Genomic DNA, 17,636 nt, shown 5'->3' on the forward strand with positions numbered 1-17,636 from the left:
GAGGAGCGGGCTCTAATTAAATGATACAAATTGTCATTCCATGGCTGTGCACTGATTGTTGACACCTTGAAGAAGAGAGCGTGACATGCCTGACCACCCTCAGGAGGCCTGCTCCTGTTGCATCTTAAACAGACTTCATTAGACTGAGAGCTCACAGGAATTCATTCTCCAACAGTAAACTCAATGTGTTTTATTATTATAAACATTGATCATATGGTTTCATGTATGGTGAAACGGCTCATGTGAACCCACTGAGAGCAATCCATTGACTCTACAGTTTAACTCAACTCTGCATTCATTTTAGTTTCCTTTAACTCATTGTTATAGATAGATAGATAGATAGATAGATAGATAGATAGATAGATAGATAGATAGATAGATAGATAGATAGATAGATAGATAGATAGATAGATAGATAGATAGATAGATAGATAGATAGATAGATAGATAGATAGATTGTATTTATCCATATTTATTCTGTTGTACATCCTTTCTGACATCAACTCCCTTCTGTGGAAGACTGACTGACCGACTGGTCCTATCAACCTAAATAATTCTAATGTAACTCTTTAAATACAGATTCAACATCTAATTATATTACGATATAATTCAAGTTCAGACCAGGCGGCAACCTCCGGTCTCAAAATATGAAGCCAATGTGGAAGTGTTATAAACTGTAATTCATCGAGTATTCGCTTGAGGCTGGCTGCAGAAACACCGGAAACCACATAGACACCAATTCAAAAAGACGATCTTAGCCCTGTTGTAGTTAAGGAGTCATATTTTAGTAAAAGCTTTGTTGTTGGGAACACCATCAAAATCTGGAAGCAAATAAAACTATACATTAAAGCTCCAAAAATGTATGTAGATACTCCTATTTGTCAGAACCATTCGTTCACACCAGGCCTTGATGATATAGGTTTTCACATCTGGAGTCAAAAAGGCATCTGTAGTATAGGAGATTTATATATCAATGGGAGTTTTGCTACATTTGCTCAATTGAGAGCTGTGTACGATATACCAGCAACACATTTTTTCAGATACTTACAGATCAGGGATTATGTCAGAAAGCACTTGCCAAATTTTGTAACCCTGAACAAACATGAGTCCATGGAAGAGATAAATAAATTTGATCTGGTTAAACACGGGGCTGTTTCCCATTTTTATCAAATCTTACACAGCATAGATGAGGTGAATACGTTGGGTCTTAAACAGACGTGGGCTGAAGAGTTAAATGTGGAGATAAAAGATGAGACCTGGGATGAATGTTTAAAGAATATACATGACTGTTCAGTCAATGTACGACACAATCTTATACAGTTTAAAACACTTCACAGACTTTATTACTCTAAGGAAAAACTGCATAGTTTTTTCCCTGATGTTTCTCCTCTCTGTAATAGATGTCAATCCTCAATAGGTAATTTAACGCACTCATTCTGGTCATGTAGTAAACTATCAGTGTACTGGAAAAACATCTTTTGCTGTTTGTCTGAGGCTTTTGGAAAATGTTGGAAACCTGACCCACTGGTGGCCATCCTTGGAGCTACAAGCACCTTATCTTTTACTGATAAGTATGAGAAGAAGGCTGTTTTGTTTGGAATGGTGGTTGCAAAAAAGCTAATACTAAGAGTGTGGAAGATGGACTGTGTGCCCACCTTTGATCTGTGGCTGGGAGAAATGGCGAACACTCTGAACCTTGAGAGACTGAGATTCCACAAAGAAGACAGAGGAAGTGTGTTCAATAAGATCTGGGACCCTTTGCTGAACTTTCTTCGTGGCACACATTAATGTTCTGCGTCATAACTGCACCATCCTGCTGCAAATGTGTCTTTGTTTTTTCAAGTTTTTCTTTTTTTTTCCTAATAAGAACTGCTTAAGATAAGGTTTTAATGTGATCAAGGCTGCTATTGCAACAGAGGTGCTCTTTCTTGTTCAAGTTTTGCTTTGTTTGTGTGTTGTCAAGTCTGTATTTTCTATGTTTATAAAAGCAATAAATATATTTTCAAAAAAAAAAAAAAAGATGATCTTTGCAGCATTAATAAACATGTTTACAGCCTGGTTCAAAAAAACATCTTGGCTCACATAGCTAATTTCTCTACACTGTACGGGGGGGAATTTTTATAACGCAATGGTTCAAAAGATATTAAGATTACCAGTTTTGCCCATTTAAGGAAATGACTGACCTGACTGACTGGCGAAACAATGTAGCTGTTGGCGAGGAGGCTCAAACCCTGCCTCTTTACCTCACGCTAAGTTTGTTTGAGTTCAGCATTTCCAATATGGCTCTCGGCGACGATCGGCTTCAAAACAGCGCTCAGGAACCGATGTGTAACGTCACGGATACTACGTCCATTATCTATACAGTCTACGGCTCAGACACTGTTACAGCTATTAGCTACATTCAATTCAATGCTTATCTTCTAACAATAAAATGTTCAGTTTAATATGAATGAGGCTTTTTACTATTTTACTCATGTGTTCAACACCCAGGCATATCAGTGGGACAAAATTCTATTTTGTTGTTTTGATTTAAGCCTCACATAAATCCTACGTGCTCACATTACATAAAACATTTTAAAAACCTGGTTTGGATATGTTATGTGTGGGAATTATACTTGAGACAGAAGAAGAAAAATATGTGCATCTAATATTGCAGTAATTTTCTCATCAAAATAAGACATGAAGGCAGTTTGAACACTAAATATTTATTTTTCTATTGCAATCATGTCTTACTTGGAATTCAATTTGTTTTAAGGAGATATGTCCCTCTGAGAACCCAGAAACTAGAGAAAAACTACTCTTTCCATACACTGTGGTTTATATGAGTAGGTGTTTGACCATTGCTGATGCATGCGATACCTGCGAGGGATGGTAAGTGGACTGTGTTTATATAATGCTGTCTCTAGTCTTCTCACCACTCAAAGCACTTTTACATTACATGTCATATTCACCCATTCACTCAACATGCATACACTGCTGGCAGAGGCTGCTATGTTAAGAGCCCATCAGTGTTAACTAATCCCATTCACACAGCCATGACACAGCCACCATGGGCAGTATGGGGACACTTAGGTATGTGGACACTAGGACCTCTGATTGATCCCCCGACCTTCTGATTCATCCCGATTGACTGACTCTACCACTGAGCCACAGCCGCCTTTATCTATACCTTTCATTCTAGAGCTGTTCTCCCTCTTCTGACCAGTCAAGAGTTTCTTCACCTCTGTTAGCAGAAGCACCTCCAGCTTCAGTGCAGAATCCATCACTGCCAGCTACACATGCAAGCACAGAGACACACAGAAGGCTTGAGGACACAGAAGTGTCAAAATGAACAAGCGATAAGTGATGAGAGATTATTATGGATGCACACAGCCACACAAACCTGTTTTTCCTTTTGCGTTTAATGCTAATTGGATTTCTATGTCCCTGAGCAGTTTGTGACACGAGGCTAAAGTTGTGCCACGGTGACACAAACGTGAATGCATGCTTGCCCACACACACAAACACTCATTTAAAGTTCAGTGAATCGTTATCACTTATCAGGAATAATTGCTGCATGTTTGTGCAAGTGTGAAATTGAACAAAATCCCACTCCATATAATTAAAGAAAACACAGTGAGCACACAATAACACAGAGGGGCCAGGAGAGCGTGAAGACAGGGATACAACCGAAGGCAACCATAGCTTATTATGTTCACTCTCTATCTGAACGTCTGCCTCAGGTCCAACCTGTGGAGTCCTGTCTAGGTGTTCAGAAAATTTGATTTCCTCACCTATCACTGCATGTTACTTCAGCATGGCTCTCTGAACAAGATAAATTCTGGGTTTCTGAAGAAAAACGAAACACAGAACAAGCCTCATATCTACTTTGTCTCTAATACTCTTTCCACTTCTTTGCTCCCACTCACTTGTTCCTCTCCCTGTCTTTCTTTTTCTTTCAGCTGACCCATCTACCTGGATAAAAATGGCGTCTGTTGGTGAGTCTTAGAAAATGCTACATAAAGCAATTACTAACAAGATGTGCCACCCCCTCCTTTGCTTTTGTGTAGGGAGGGGATAGAGTGGGGCCAAGTGCCCTTCAGCAAAAATGAATTTTCCAATTTCAGTTAGTTCTTCCATGAATAAATAAACAAATGAATAATTGAAAGGAGCAACATAAATAAATAACATCACAAACATTTCGCCAGTACTCATAAGTATTCTACAGATAACTCGAGCTGCATGCTAATGATAAAAACAGTACATGTAGCAGGTTGAGATGCATTATTCACTGCTCTGCTCTAACCAAAATTAAATAAATAAAGATCTCTCAAGGAACCGAAAACATCCTCTCAGCATTGAAGTGACAGGCCTGTCCCATTTATAACACACAAGGACACTGTGGAAAACAAATAAGTGACCAGCCAGGGAGATGCAAGAGGAAATAAATAAACCAGTATGGAGCTGGCAGCCATTGACAGGATCTCCCAAATTTCAGCAAGTCGTTAGAAGGAAAGACAAATACTTTTAAGGTCTAGAAAAGGAGAAATGTTTACAAGTCCTGCAAGAAGTACAGTGACAAGATGAATGCTCATACGGAACAAATATTGGAGGAGTTGGACACAACAACAAAATAGTCATTTTCAATTAGTGAGAACAAAGTTTACTCTGGGATGGTCCGAAGTTTTGTATCTCATATCAATGAGTCTCCCAGGTTTGTCAGAAATGCTCCAGAGGCTTAAAGATGATTCCTCAGAAGTGGGTCAGTTTAAGGTTTGAAAAGGTAACTTCAGGAGCCAGGTATGCAGATGAGAACTAGTGACAAACAGGACTTGATCAAGCCCAGGTAGCACCAACAATGTGGAAGAGGTTCAACAATGAATAACTATACAGCAGCAGTTGTATGACTCAACCAACAGACTGTGTCCATTAAAGTGACTGTCACCTAATTATTATGAGTCATCTGTCAGCAGTCAGCTGATGTTATGATGCTTCAATGAGTTTTAGCTTTTGGAAGTATTGGTCTAGGCTAAGATAATCTTCATAAGCACCACTTCACTACTAACAAGGCTCAATTCATTTCCTTCAGGCATCAGAAAACACAAAAACAGGTGCAGCTCAGATAATCAGAATAACATGAAAAATTTATTTTTTTCATATTTTAATTCAAAAAGGTAAATTTTAAGGATTCCATATTAAAGCTAGGGTTGGTAGTCTCGGTAAACCAGCATGAATTTGAATGTAGTTTTTCCTCATGACTCCGTCTAACCCCTCCCCTCCTCCCTCGGAGCTCCTCCAAAACGACGCCCCCCCGCTCACGTGCACGAGCGCCGCCGATTCTCGACCATACGATCGTGACTGATTCAAAACCGGTCCTCACCAAAACATTATCATAGTGAAAGTTAAAAACACAAACAAACATGTCTGCTGTTAGTACTCACAACTATCATGCTAGCGTTATCCAGTTGTACCCGTGACACGATATCAGGAGAAAAGTTATAACACATATAATACTGTAACAACTCTACTGTTTGTTAAACGAGTTCAGTGTAGATGTTCTTAATTCCTACAGTGTTGACGGTCAGTGAAGGCATCAGGAGAGGTGTAGAGTGTGCGAGTGGGAGAGAGGAGAGGAGAAGTTCTTCATTCATTCAAACATTGATTGTTGCTTTGTTGGTTGGCGTGATCACGGCCGACAGTGACCGGTTATTAAAGCTCAACGTGTTCACGAATCGGCTCGTCATCACTACAGCGTCCGGACGGACGCTACAATAAATGTATATTTTCTGTAGGACTTACTGAACGTCATTAATTATTCTGCTTGTTGGTGAGAGCTTTTTAGACTCTGATCCGGACTACAGTCCTGAGCAAAGCACCTCATCAGGTCAGAGGGGACAGGCCCGAGGACGAGCGAGAGGGGCAGTAAATAGAGTCAGGGGAAGTAGAGGCAGGAGACGGGGACTCGGAGGAGTGCACGCCGGGGAAATGTACTCGCAGGAGGAGGGCAGAACGGCTGGAGGGGATTTGATTGGTTTAAAATTTGGGGAGACAAAAAACGGTGATTGGTTAGTGTTTTCCCAGGTTTACTCCGGCTGTGGATAGCAGTTTTTTTTCACTCTTTTTTAGGAACACATCATGTAATGATTGCCATCAGGACATAAAGATGATTTTAACCAGTATGACAAAAAGTGTATCTAAATCTGATTACCAACCCCAGCTTTAATGGCATGTAAAGCAGAATTTCTCAAGCATTTTTTGTTTTAATTTAGATGATTATGGCTTGCAGCTCATGAAAACAAGAAAGTATCTCAAATTATTAAAATATTTTCTAAGATCGATCAATTCTGAAGAGTTTGTTGCTGTGATCGTGTGGCCTCCAGCTGGTCTGTATTTTTGGTTTGGCACTTCTGATCTTCCTTTTGACAAATATCTCACAGATCCTGTGTGGGGTCCGGCTGGCCATTTGAGCATAACAGTATCAAGGTCAGCAAACTGTTTTGCGGTAGTTCTGGCACTGTGGGCAGGTCCTAGGTCCTGCTGGAAATTGGCATCTCTATAAAGCTTGTCAGTAGATGGAAGCATGATGGGTTCTAAAATCTCCTGGTGGACCGCTGTGTTGACTTTGGACTTGATAAACCACCATCCCAGGCAGATAACATGGCTCCCTAAATCTTCACAGACTGAAACTTCACACCAGACTTCAAACACCTTGTATTTTGTGGCACTCTACTTTTTCTCTGGACTCTAGAAGAGTCTAGGGAGACTCTAGGACCTTGATTTCCAACTGAAAAGCAAAATTTTGATCACTGAGCAACAGTCAAGTTCTTGTCCTCCTTAGCCCAGGTGAGATGCCTCTGACATTGTCTCTGGTTTAGGAGTGGCTTGATATAAGTAATGCAGTTGTAGTCCCTTCACTGAAGACGTCTGTGTGTGATGGCTTTTAATGCACTGCAGCGGCCTCAGTCCACTCCTTACGAAGCTCTCCCCAGATCTTGAATTGACTTTTCTTGACAATCCTCTGAAGGCTCTCAAGGTCAGCCCCCACCTTTTCCTACCACACTTTCCCCCTCAAGTCAACTTTCCATTAATATGCCCTGATACAGCACTCTGTCAACAGTCGGTCTTTTCAGCAATGATCTTCTGGGGCCTACCCTCCTTGTGGAGGGTGTCGATGATGATGTGACGTCTTCCAGACAACTGTCAAGTCAGATGTCTTCCCAATGAGTGTAGTTGTGTGTAGTGTACTGAACTAGACCAAGAGATACAGAGTATTACTCAGTATGAATGGTAATAAACCCAAACTCGAACTCGAAATGGATTATTACAAACTTCTCTAATGCTATTTTTTTTTTTTACATATTTTGAACAGTAAGCCATAATTATCAGAATTCAAATAAACAACATTTTGTTTGGGTTGCCCCTGTATGTGAAACATGTGATGACATCTTTCCGTAACGTGTAAAACAACAGCGCCTCACAAATCTGTGTTAAGTTTTATGAAGTTCAAATTTTTAACCATTTTTGTGAGAAGAAAGGCAGCAAGGTTAGTTAGTCTCCCAGTGTCTACAGGAAGAGGTGGTAAACAAACAGACTAAAGGCCTTTGAACATAAGTGTTAAGATTGTATTCTTTAGGCCAACGTGTGAGGAGTCCAATACAACAAGTGCACACAGTAAACTACGTCCAAATCTAGACAGATCTCCATTCCAGACCCAACATCCTAATAAATAAAGGCCCCATTTTATCACTGCCAATGTAGTACTGGGGATTATGTGGAGGCAATATTGAATGAGGAGTTAAACAATGATTACTAATCTCTTTGCATTAGAATAAAGAACAGCACATCAGCAAACACAGGGGAAGTTGCCCTTTGTCCTCTGTGAGGCTCATTTTCCACAAAGCTCATTAAGGGATACTGTTAACATGCTTCCTAAGCACAAAATGTTAATTAAAAACACAAGGCTAATATGCATTTTTACGCTACGCTTTCCAGCACCATGGAGAAAAAAAATCTCATTTCCTCTGTGGTTCTGCTGATTGCAGTCTGATGTGGTGCTGAAGTTAATTAGAACCCTGTGATCTGATGTGATGAGGGGGTGACCGCACAGCGCACTGCCACTGGCTCCCCTCCCTTCCCTACATCAACCCGAGCCTACTCATCATTGCTGCTGTAGACTGGGTCATTCCAATCCAGATTGAAGGTCCCACCCTGGTGCTATCTCCTTCTCATCTTTCCCACTTACAATCCTCCTCCCTGTTTCATGTTCTGGACCATCAGGCCTCTCTTGTACTGCAGACAAGAGTCAGAAGGTTTGCCAAACTCTCCAGTTCAGCCAACATAAACCTCACTCCCTCCAAGGCAGTATGAAAGTTTGCTGGGCCAAGCAAGTTGGCAGCACACAGAAGACCAGAGTCAGTATCTGAGCTGCTATAATACAATAGTGACAATAAGAGTGCAGCATCAGTCGATAATTCTTTGAGTCAGTCAGAGGTTAAAACAGAGTACTAACACATCAATCACATCCACATGTTTATATAGAGGTATTTGGAATATGTGGTACAGATTATTCATGCACAACTCAGGTCTCTTCGCCCCCTCATTCTGCTGTGGACTAATATGGTCAGTGAACTGTGTCGCCCTTTCAAGTCACAGTTCCAACCTTGACATTAAAACAACAAGGCTGTAACAGCTCTGATAAGTTTTCACTAAAAGACGCACAAAGAGGGGGATCGTTTTTATGAAGTGACAAACTCATACAGTGACAGGATCACCCCATAAAAGTCCACACGAATGAAATGAACGAGTGTTCGCCAGGCGTGAAAATATACTGCAGCACGCACCTCTGCAGACCTTCCTATTAATCAACCTGTCCGCACTTTGTTTTGAGAGTAATCTCGTCCAACCACCAGAGAAGCACTCAGCAGTAAGTGGCGCTTGGCTGTGCTTTGAAGGCCGTGGTTTATTGCCATCCCAAAGCACAGCAAGACTGCGCTGTAAAAACACATCATCTCAGTGCTCAACACTTGCCTCCAGTTACTCACCTCACACATGGCGAACCAGCACAGGGCCTTAAGACCACAGAAACCACCTCTGGCCTAAAACTGAGATACCATATCACACAGACACAGTTGGGCAGTGCTCCTCTCTACCGTCTTCTTGGCTAACACATCCTAAAAGAAATTCTGCTCTACGTTTTTCATAGAGTCATTAAAGGTCATGTCTCTTTGAACCTCCATCAACACAAACAAAAGGAAAGAAACAACAGGACAGAAGGTTAACATGAAGACTTACTGTATGTATGTGTGATTACAGATCATCTGCTGAGGCGAATCAAAGACTGCTTCTTTGAGAGGTTATTTTATGGAAAGGTCAGTCTGGTCTTTTTGTCCATTCTCTTTAAAAAAGAGCGACATCTTGTTTAACAGATTTCTTTTAAGCTGCATTCTTTGAAAGTATCAGGTGACAGAAGTCAGTGTGTGTGTGTTTGCGAACGTGTTTCTGAATGTGCTGCTGTGTGTACATTATGCTCGTAGACAAATCTGGAGGTCAGACATTGTCCTTCAGCTGGCTTTGCTGAAAACTTTTCATTTCTTTATATGCACTGCAACCGTGGGTCACACATGCAAAGACTCAAGATTCAAACTTTCCATTACAATTCCTTCTTTATTACTGCAGAATTGAGGCATATCAGTGGGAGAATGTGGTTCATGACTGTGACACTCTGTGCCTTTTTCTTGATTTCATGAGTGGCACGGCCAAGGACGCCAACCCCTCCTACGCACTCCATCCTCTTGACTACAGAGAGAGGCATCTAAAACTTTAACAAAACAAAGTGCCTCTTCCTGTTACTTGACCTCCTCATGGATGCCTCCTTGAATATTTCAATATTAGGACAGAGAGTGCAAGGGAAATCTTAAGTAGAAGTAAATAAAGTGCTGAAATATTGAAGTGATGCGTGGCGTTTGGCAGGGCAGCAGTGAAATCTCAGTGCAGGGATTCAAGTGGAATTGGGATGAGGCTCATATAGATTCTTCAAACTTCTTAATCTATAGCAACCATAAGCCTAATGAACGACAGAGTTGCTACATCAGGGCGTTTTTTTTTATACTTCAGGGTGCACTAAGAAGAGCATCAAGAGAAAACATTCTCCAAATTTCAACCTGGAAAGAGTGAGACACGTGGATGTTCTGTAGAGGGCACAATAGAGCCGGTTGGGAGATTCTTGGGAGAAGTGATTGCTCTTAAATGGGTGACCTCCTGTTCTCCACATCCTTGAAAGACCACATTACATTGGACCTCTGTCTAAACACTTGAAGAAACGCATGAATGCAACATTCATCCTTCAAGGACTCAGAGATTGAATGTTTTCTTCCAGCGCCTCGGAAGAAAAGAGCTTCTGACCCACTTCTTTAAGGCAGCAAATGTGGCATAGCTACAGCTCCTTCTAAAGCAGGGAGGTCAAAGGTCAAGGTTCTGAGGCTCACAACACTTCCAGCCTCTTCGAGCTTTCTTCTTTCAAAAGATAGGATAACTGAAGTCAAAGGTACACATAAGCCCTTATATGGAGTGTCAAACCCTTTACCCTTTGTTGAGGAAAGAGTCACGAGAATATATGTGTATTCATATGAGAGTGCTTTTGGTCAATGGGAAGTCATTGACCTCTCTTTGACACTCTTACCTTTCATCCTGCACCAGTGTCTTCTGCTGGTGTATCTCCACACCTGTAGCTCAGAAAATCTGTTCTTCGTTCTGCCTCTTCGCCTCCTCCTGTTCAACACACACAGAGAAAGAGGGAGCAGAGGTGAGGCGTACAGAGGATTGAAGCTGTCTGTTTTTAAAGGTGTCAGCACACCCTGCTTTTGCATAATACATATCACACCTAAGAGATGATCCATTAGCAGGTTACAGCAAGAGAGCCAAGCAATAAGCTGACAAGATACAGCCGCAGTAGACACACACACATACACACACTGCACACAAATTCACATACACACACTACCCTCCACTTTAACTGCCAGATGAGAGGCTGGGATTGTCCCTGTGGGGCAGACTTGTGTGTGGCTGCATTTAAAACCACTTTCACTGGACTGACTTCTGGGCTCCAACTGTACGCTGCCTCCAGAGAAAGCACAAAAGACCAAACGTGTAAGAGAAAGAAAAGAAAGAAATAGAGCGAGATGAGCATAAAGAGAAGTGGAAAGAAAAGAGAAAAGGCAAGCCACCACACCCCCTTGCACTTCCAGACACTGATTTATAATTTTAATATCTTTAATTTCCACAGCAGCGCCCATTCTCCAAATGTCATTTTCCAATTTATGTCAAACCGTGTGACCATTTTTCTTAATACAGCTTATGACAAGCTCAGTGGCAATGCGGATATGCAATTCAGATTGAGTGTTTTACAGGCACAGCAGCAGACTCACCGGGGTGTTTGTGTGTTTGTCTTTATCAGTGTCTGTGCAGTTTTTGGAGGGGGAAGACCGGGAGCGCTATACACCAGGGAAAAATTGGATTCGCTGCAAAATATGTGCCTTCAGGGAACAAAACCATAATTCTGTCATAAATTTAATAATTATAGTTATCATAATAAGAATTATGATGGTGGCAATGATAATGTATTAAAATATGCATTAACATTAAGAGCTTGAAATGGAATGTGGGCTGGCTTTACGACCATTACATGAATATTGATGTTAATTAAAACAGAACCTCCCTTTTTATGTAACACTCCATCTTGTTGTAATGGTGAGAGTTGGACACAGTTGTGAGCCAGATGGAGCAAAGGACTTCACTGGTTGGTTTACCCAACTGGGGGCACTGTGGAACCCCTCTTGGATGTGCCCTTACATGTCCACTCCATGCTATCTGAGTGTATGTACTGATAGCAGTTTCATTTAGTTTAAGTTTCATCTAACATTTATTTTCCACCTTATATCACCTTAAATGATTTGAACAACGTTTATGTTGAAAGGTCACTCTGTATTATTTCAATTAATACACAAATATCTTATTCCAATCTGACATCAGCACTAAATACAGGGTTAGTGACAAACAATGTAGTAAAATCTTTAAAACAATATATGGGAGGCATTAAGAAAGTAATGTTTATAAAGTAATTGCAGTCCTTTTTCCTCTGTAGTGACCAAGCGGCAACCTTCAGTCTAAAAATATGAGTCCAATGCGGAATTGTTAAAAGCTGCAGTTCATCAAGGATCCGCTTGAGGCTGGCTCCGGAAGTACCGAAAGTCACATACATATGAATGGGAAAAAGACGATCTTTACAGCAGAAATAAACATGTTTACAGCCTGGTACAAAAGACGAGTGTAGTCTGGATAGCTCATTTCTTGATCGGCTCACATTGTGAGGGGGTTGAATTTTTTCTAACGAGGCAATTTCGAAGATATTGAGATTACGAGTCTTCCAGTGAGAGGCACAGCTGCCTGCGGGAACACTGCAGCTGTTGGCTAGGAGGCTCAAACTCCGTCTCTTTACGTCACAATCGCTCGACAGCAGCAATATGGCTGCCGCTGCCGATTGGCCTCGAAACAGCGCTGCAGAAACAGATGGGTGACGTCACTGAGACTACGTCCATATTTTATACAGTCTATGGTAGTGACTTCATATTTGGTCAAGGTACTACTTTAAAAGTATTAAATCAAGTGACCTTGTGAGTCACTCAAGGAATTGAGGAACTGCACTTAAATAAAAGAGGAGCTAAATTTCTGTCTTTCCCATCTATTTTAACCACACACTTTAGCTTCATTGTCCTTTCCAACCAATTGGAGAATGACAGGACAATGACTTAAATACAGTTTATATGCAGGTGTATGTAGAGCTGGGCGAAATTAAAATGATGTTATCATGATAAATTATAACATATCAGTGGATATCGCTAATTATCACGATAAATATCAAATCTTTATTTCATTTAAATGTAAAGACAGATTTTTGGTCCTGAGTGAAAGTTGAAGAAACCAGACAGCTTGTTAGCTTGTATCTGGATTTAGTTTTCTGATAAGCTTCTTAAATCCATCATTTCTGATGGTGCTAACAGGAAGAAGGTCTTTAGTGTAAGATGAGATTTTTGTGAAGTTTTAGTTTGTAGATTCTTATTTCTCACAGGTTGTGGTTATTTGTATAACCTTATTTCAGGTTTATTTATATTAAATTTTTATCAAACATTTGTGATATTTATATTGAGAAAAATGATATCCCGATACTTATCGTTATTGAATTATCGCCCAGCCCTAGGTGTATGGTCAATGTGAAAGACCATACACTATGTTCTGTCATATTTACTTTAAATTACTAGTGAACCATAAGATACATTTAGATAATATTGTTTTTCTGATTCAAGGTAATGCAACTATGGATTTGAAAGTCTAATTCCAGAACAGTGAAACTTCCCTGAGACAGGTGATCTTTTATTTATCAGCTCATTAAATGAACAGGTTTTGTAATCATGTTGTAATGAAGCTGCAGGCAGGCACTGCTTTAAAAACTTCTTTGCTGGAACATTCAAAGGCAGAGAATCTCTGACAGGATTGTTAGTTGCTTAGCAGCGATCTTTTCAATCTATTAATTTTTTTAAGTTTCACATCTATTTTAAGTTCCTGTAACGAGTTTGATCATGAGAAAAAAGATCCAACTGCAAATCTGCATATGCTTGTTTTAACACTTCCAGCCTGCACCACTGACTGAAATATAATGTAAAACTGACCCTGTCACGACACAGACAGGGGAAGGACTCAAGCGCGGCACCAGTAGTCGTTATGCAAAAATCGTGGTCTTTATTACGGAAAAAAGGTCGTCACCAGGTGTCAGAAGATCAGGCAGAGGTACAGAAACGGCAGGCAGAGGGGTCAAAACGAAGAATCGGAACTGGTCAATACACAGGAGTCGATACTAAGAATAACTGCTGGAACACTACGAAACGTAAGTTGATCTGGCACCGGGTGAGAGGACACAAAGAGAATATATAGTGGCAGGGAGTGCAGGTAACCAGACACAGGTGAAACACATTAGGGAGGGGCCAGGTGATCACACAGGAGGGAAACAGGACGGGAACTGAAAAAGAGGGAGAGACACCTTAACAACATAAAACAGGAAACAAGACCAGAATGACACAATAGGGAACATGACAGACAACCATGACAGACCCACTATAAATAAACTGAGAATAGATGCTTATTGTAATAATCTACAGCAATCGTTTGGCAGGGGGAGTAAGTGTGCATGACTTGACATTAATGGTTAATAAAAAAATATGTGAAAGAGAATATGTTAACAACATATTCACTGAAATGGTGGCCTTCAATCAAAGTCCAGGCTGGACATGATTAGACTTGTCAGAGGCGCAAAAGTCACAATTTTCAGTTCTGATTGCTCAGACTTGTGTCGCAATAAAAAACAGACTTAGCTTTTATTTATATTGTAAAAACAAATTGGACTTGTGCTTATATAGCACTTTTCTAGTCTTTCTGACCACTCAAAGCGCTTTTACACACTACTTGTCGCATTCACCCATTCATACTCAAGTCACTCGCTGATGGTTAGAGGCTGTTACTGTATGGGACTATCAGTATTAGCTAATCTCATTTGTACACATTCACACACCTCTGAGCAACACCGACCGACTCTACCCACTGAGCCACAACCTCATATGAAAGTTGTACATATCAGAATTGAAAAGATTCTGCTTATTTGATTTATGATTTTTACAATATTACAAAATACAAAAAGCCAAAATGAAGAAAAAAAGAGAAAAGAAAAAGATTTGTACCACATTTGCCTGCAGCTTGAATGAAGTCAAAGTGAAAGATCGAGACCAGTCTGTGGCATAATGACTGTAAGACCTTCTTAGGGTAATCTAAACAGTTTCACCTCGATCCCTCCTCTCCCCTCTGAGCCAAACACTGATCGAATCCGTGTGAGTGGCGGCTCGCCAGCCCATGTTCCCTACTATTGAAAAAAGGGTAAAAATAACAGGAACAAGTTGTCGGAAATGAAATTTCAATTCATCCAGTCCCTTTATACACTGGTGCGAGAGCCTGTCGTTGAGAGGGAGGGATCAATAGTGTTTAGACAGCAGGGCAGATTTTCTAAGCGCCGGATCAATAGGAAGGAGAGAGGAAAAAATACCCTGGCTTTTCTTTGGCTGTTGTAGTAAATACGAACAAATCAGTGGCCTTAGGCTAAATGGATTGACCAGCTGTTTCCGAGTTCTGTGTTGTAAATAAAGATCCATTCTGAGGTGTGCAATGGAGGCCCAAAGGCGAGAGTGCAGCTCTTCAGGTTGGCCCTGCATGGGCTCTGCTGGACTATAGTAGTGCCCTGATGGGAGGGTAAAGGAGACAAGTGAACAGAGGACAGGGCTAAGACCTTAAAATGTGCAGAGGTGGTGACCAAACTTTTTGTCTGATACAACCCAACAGCCTAGTCAGATACACATAAGCCCCCTGTTATCAATTTTACACCAGCTTCTCTTTTATCTCTGTCTCTGTCTAAAAGGACTCCTCATCATTTTCATTCACAGTCCTGTATCTAATTCTTTGGTTGGTTTAGTAAAAAATGAAACATCCAGCTGCTGCCATTACCAAGTCTTTGTACAGCAATTTAATGAACTTTTACCTCTCTGTTTACTTGCTTACTATTGGTCATCTAACTCTTAATGAGATCATATAGTGTTTAGTATGTTTTGAGGTTTGTGCTGTGCACTTTGTTTATTGTCGGTGGTGGTTAACTGGTTCTTGTGATAATGAATCCACACAAATGTTCTACCCTATTTGAAATTCTATTTTCCCCTGAAACATATGCTCAGGGCTTCAAACTTACACATTAGAGGCCATTCTAAATTACACAGATCTTCCACATCACAACTTCTTTGTGGACCAGAGAAACAGCGGCAGTGGACGACTCATCTCTCTGCGCTGCAGGACTAAGAGATACAGAAAATCATTCATCCCTGCATCCTTTAGGCTTCATAACTCTCTAGCCAATGGGAGATGAGCCGACAGACACCTGAATTACTTTTTTTATGTTTTATGTGATTTTTATAATTTTATCTGCCAGACACCTGAATTTCCCCCTTTGGGAATAAATAAAGTGCATTCTATTATCTATTTCTCATCCCTCCAACAATACTGCAGGACTTCTAAGAGCGAGCCGTTTGTTTTGTGTCTGTATATATGTTGTAAATAGAGGGAAGGGAAATTAAAATATCAGAGATATCAATTCTATCAAATTCATATCAAGCTGTATCCATTTCATATTAAAATAATACAACCTGACTAAAATCAGTCATGAAGTGAGGGTAAAGGCTGTTTGTTGACATAAAAACTGTTGCAGGTTAAATCTCACCACCAATATACTGTGCCAATCGGAGGGTACGATCCTGACAGGATGACTGATGTCCTGCTTGCTTTGCCTCACCTCTGGACTTATTAAAGAAAAACACTACAGGCAGACCCTGCACAAAACTCATTGGTCAACCATACAGAGGAATGTGATGGGTGAAATTTATCACTAAAATCTTTTCAGCCCAAACAAAACATGCTGAAGGACCAGACGACACTAGAGCCTCTGGTTAAAACTGATGGCCTCCAAACTTAGTGAGAGCAGACTTTTAAGGACAAGTATGTGTGGAAAAGGATGGCTGTTGACTTACACTGCAGGGTTGAAAGGGAAAAAAAGAAAAGAGAGAAGGGGAATCTAAGGCTTTGCTTTCCTTGAAAATACTGCAAAAGTAATTTGATGTCTCAAAAGTCTGGTTCCTGCACACAGAGATGCTTAAAAGCTACCCAGCTTTAGTGTAGTCCTACCTAAACACACAGCACTATCTACTGTTGTCTTTAAGTGATATATGACTGCTTTCTCTTTGTGTTTGGAAGTTAAACTGCAGTTTGGGGGTAATATGTTTCAACTGCACAAACAGATAACAGACAAGTCTCCTGTACAGTCGCAGACGCAGAATCTTTACAAGAATACATAAACCGAGCAGCTTGACATGTTGCACGACTCATTTGAGAGCAATTTCACAATGTAATTGAGGCTTGTGTGTATGTGTGTGTTTGTAAGTGCCACCTCTCACTGATTAAGGTCACCTAGGATTGTGCACTTACTGAATCTCAGGCTGAGCAGCAGAGGTTAGAGCACAAGTCATTGGCTTCCTGAACACATTACCTTAATGATGCCATTCCTCACGCCTCCATTCCAACACATTTAGAGATGGAGCAGTTACAACGTCTATTAAGACATTCAAATGTCTCCCCTAGCTATTTACCCACTGCTCCTGCAGAAAAGGGTAGCCTGAATTAAGTGTGACAGCGCTGACTCTTTTTCCCTTTCTTAACAGACAAAATACATAGACAAAGTCATCAAGCAGGATCCACCATTAAAAATTGAGATTACAGCTTCCCTGCTTTCCTGGAAACACTCGTCTTTCTCTGCTTTTTTAAAAAAGGTTGTTTTCTTTTATTATTACATTGTTCATTTTGACGGATTGTGAAGTTGACTCTGAAGACTGCTTGTTCCCCTGTACCTGGCATCTGATCAAAACTCATTTACTTGACATGGGGCAGAATGAAATGTCTGATTATTACCCTGTATAATTCAAAAGAGGAGTGGCTGTTTGCCTCCTCCAATGTTTTGGTGCACC

At 40.6% G+C, this 17,636-nt stretch overlaps 1 long non-coding RNA gene across 1 annotated transcript in view; it reads right to left on the reverse strand.

Annotated features, from left to right (window-relative positions):
* LOC117810012 overlaps window positions 1-17,636 on the reverse strand; it is a 156,674-nt gene that overhangs the window by 28,009 nt on the left and 111,029 nt on the right. The window contains exon 10 of the long non-coding RNA XR_004630664.1: window positions 10,658-10,746. This is a non-coding gene — a long non-coding RNA (uncharacterized LOC117810012). The remainder of the gene's footprint in view (window positions 1-10,657; window positions 10,747-17,636) is intronic.

Source organism: Notolabrus celidotus, chromosome 3, assembly GCF_009762535.1.
Source record: "Notolabrus celidotus isolate fNotCel1 chromosome 3, fNotCel1.pri, whole genome shotgun sequence".
NCBI lineage: Eukaryota > Metazoa > Chordata > Actinopteri > Labriformes > Labridae > Notolabrus > Notolabrus celidotus.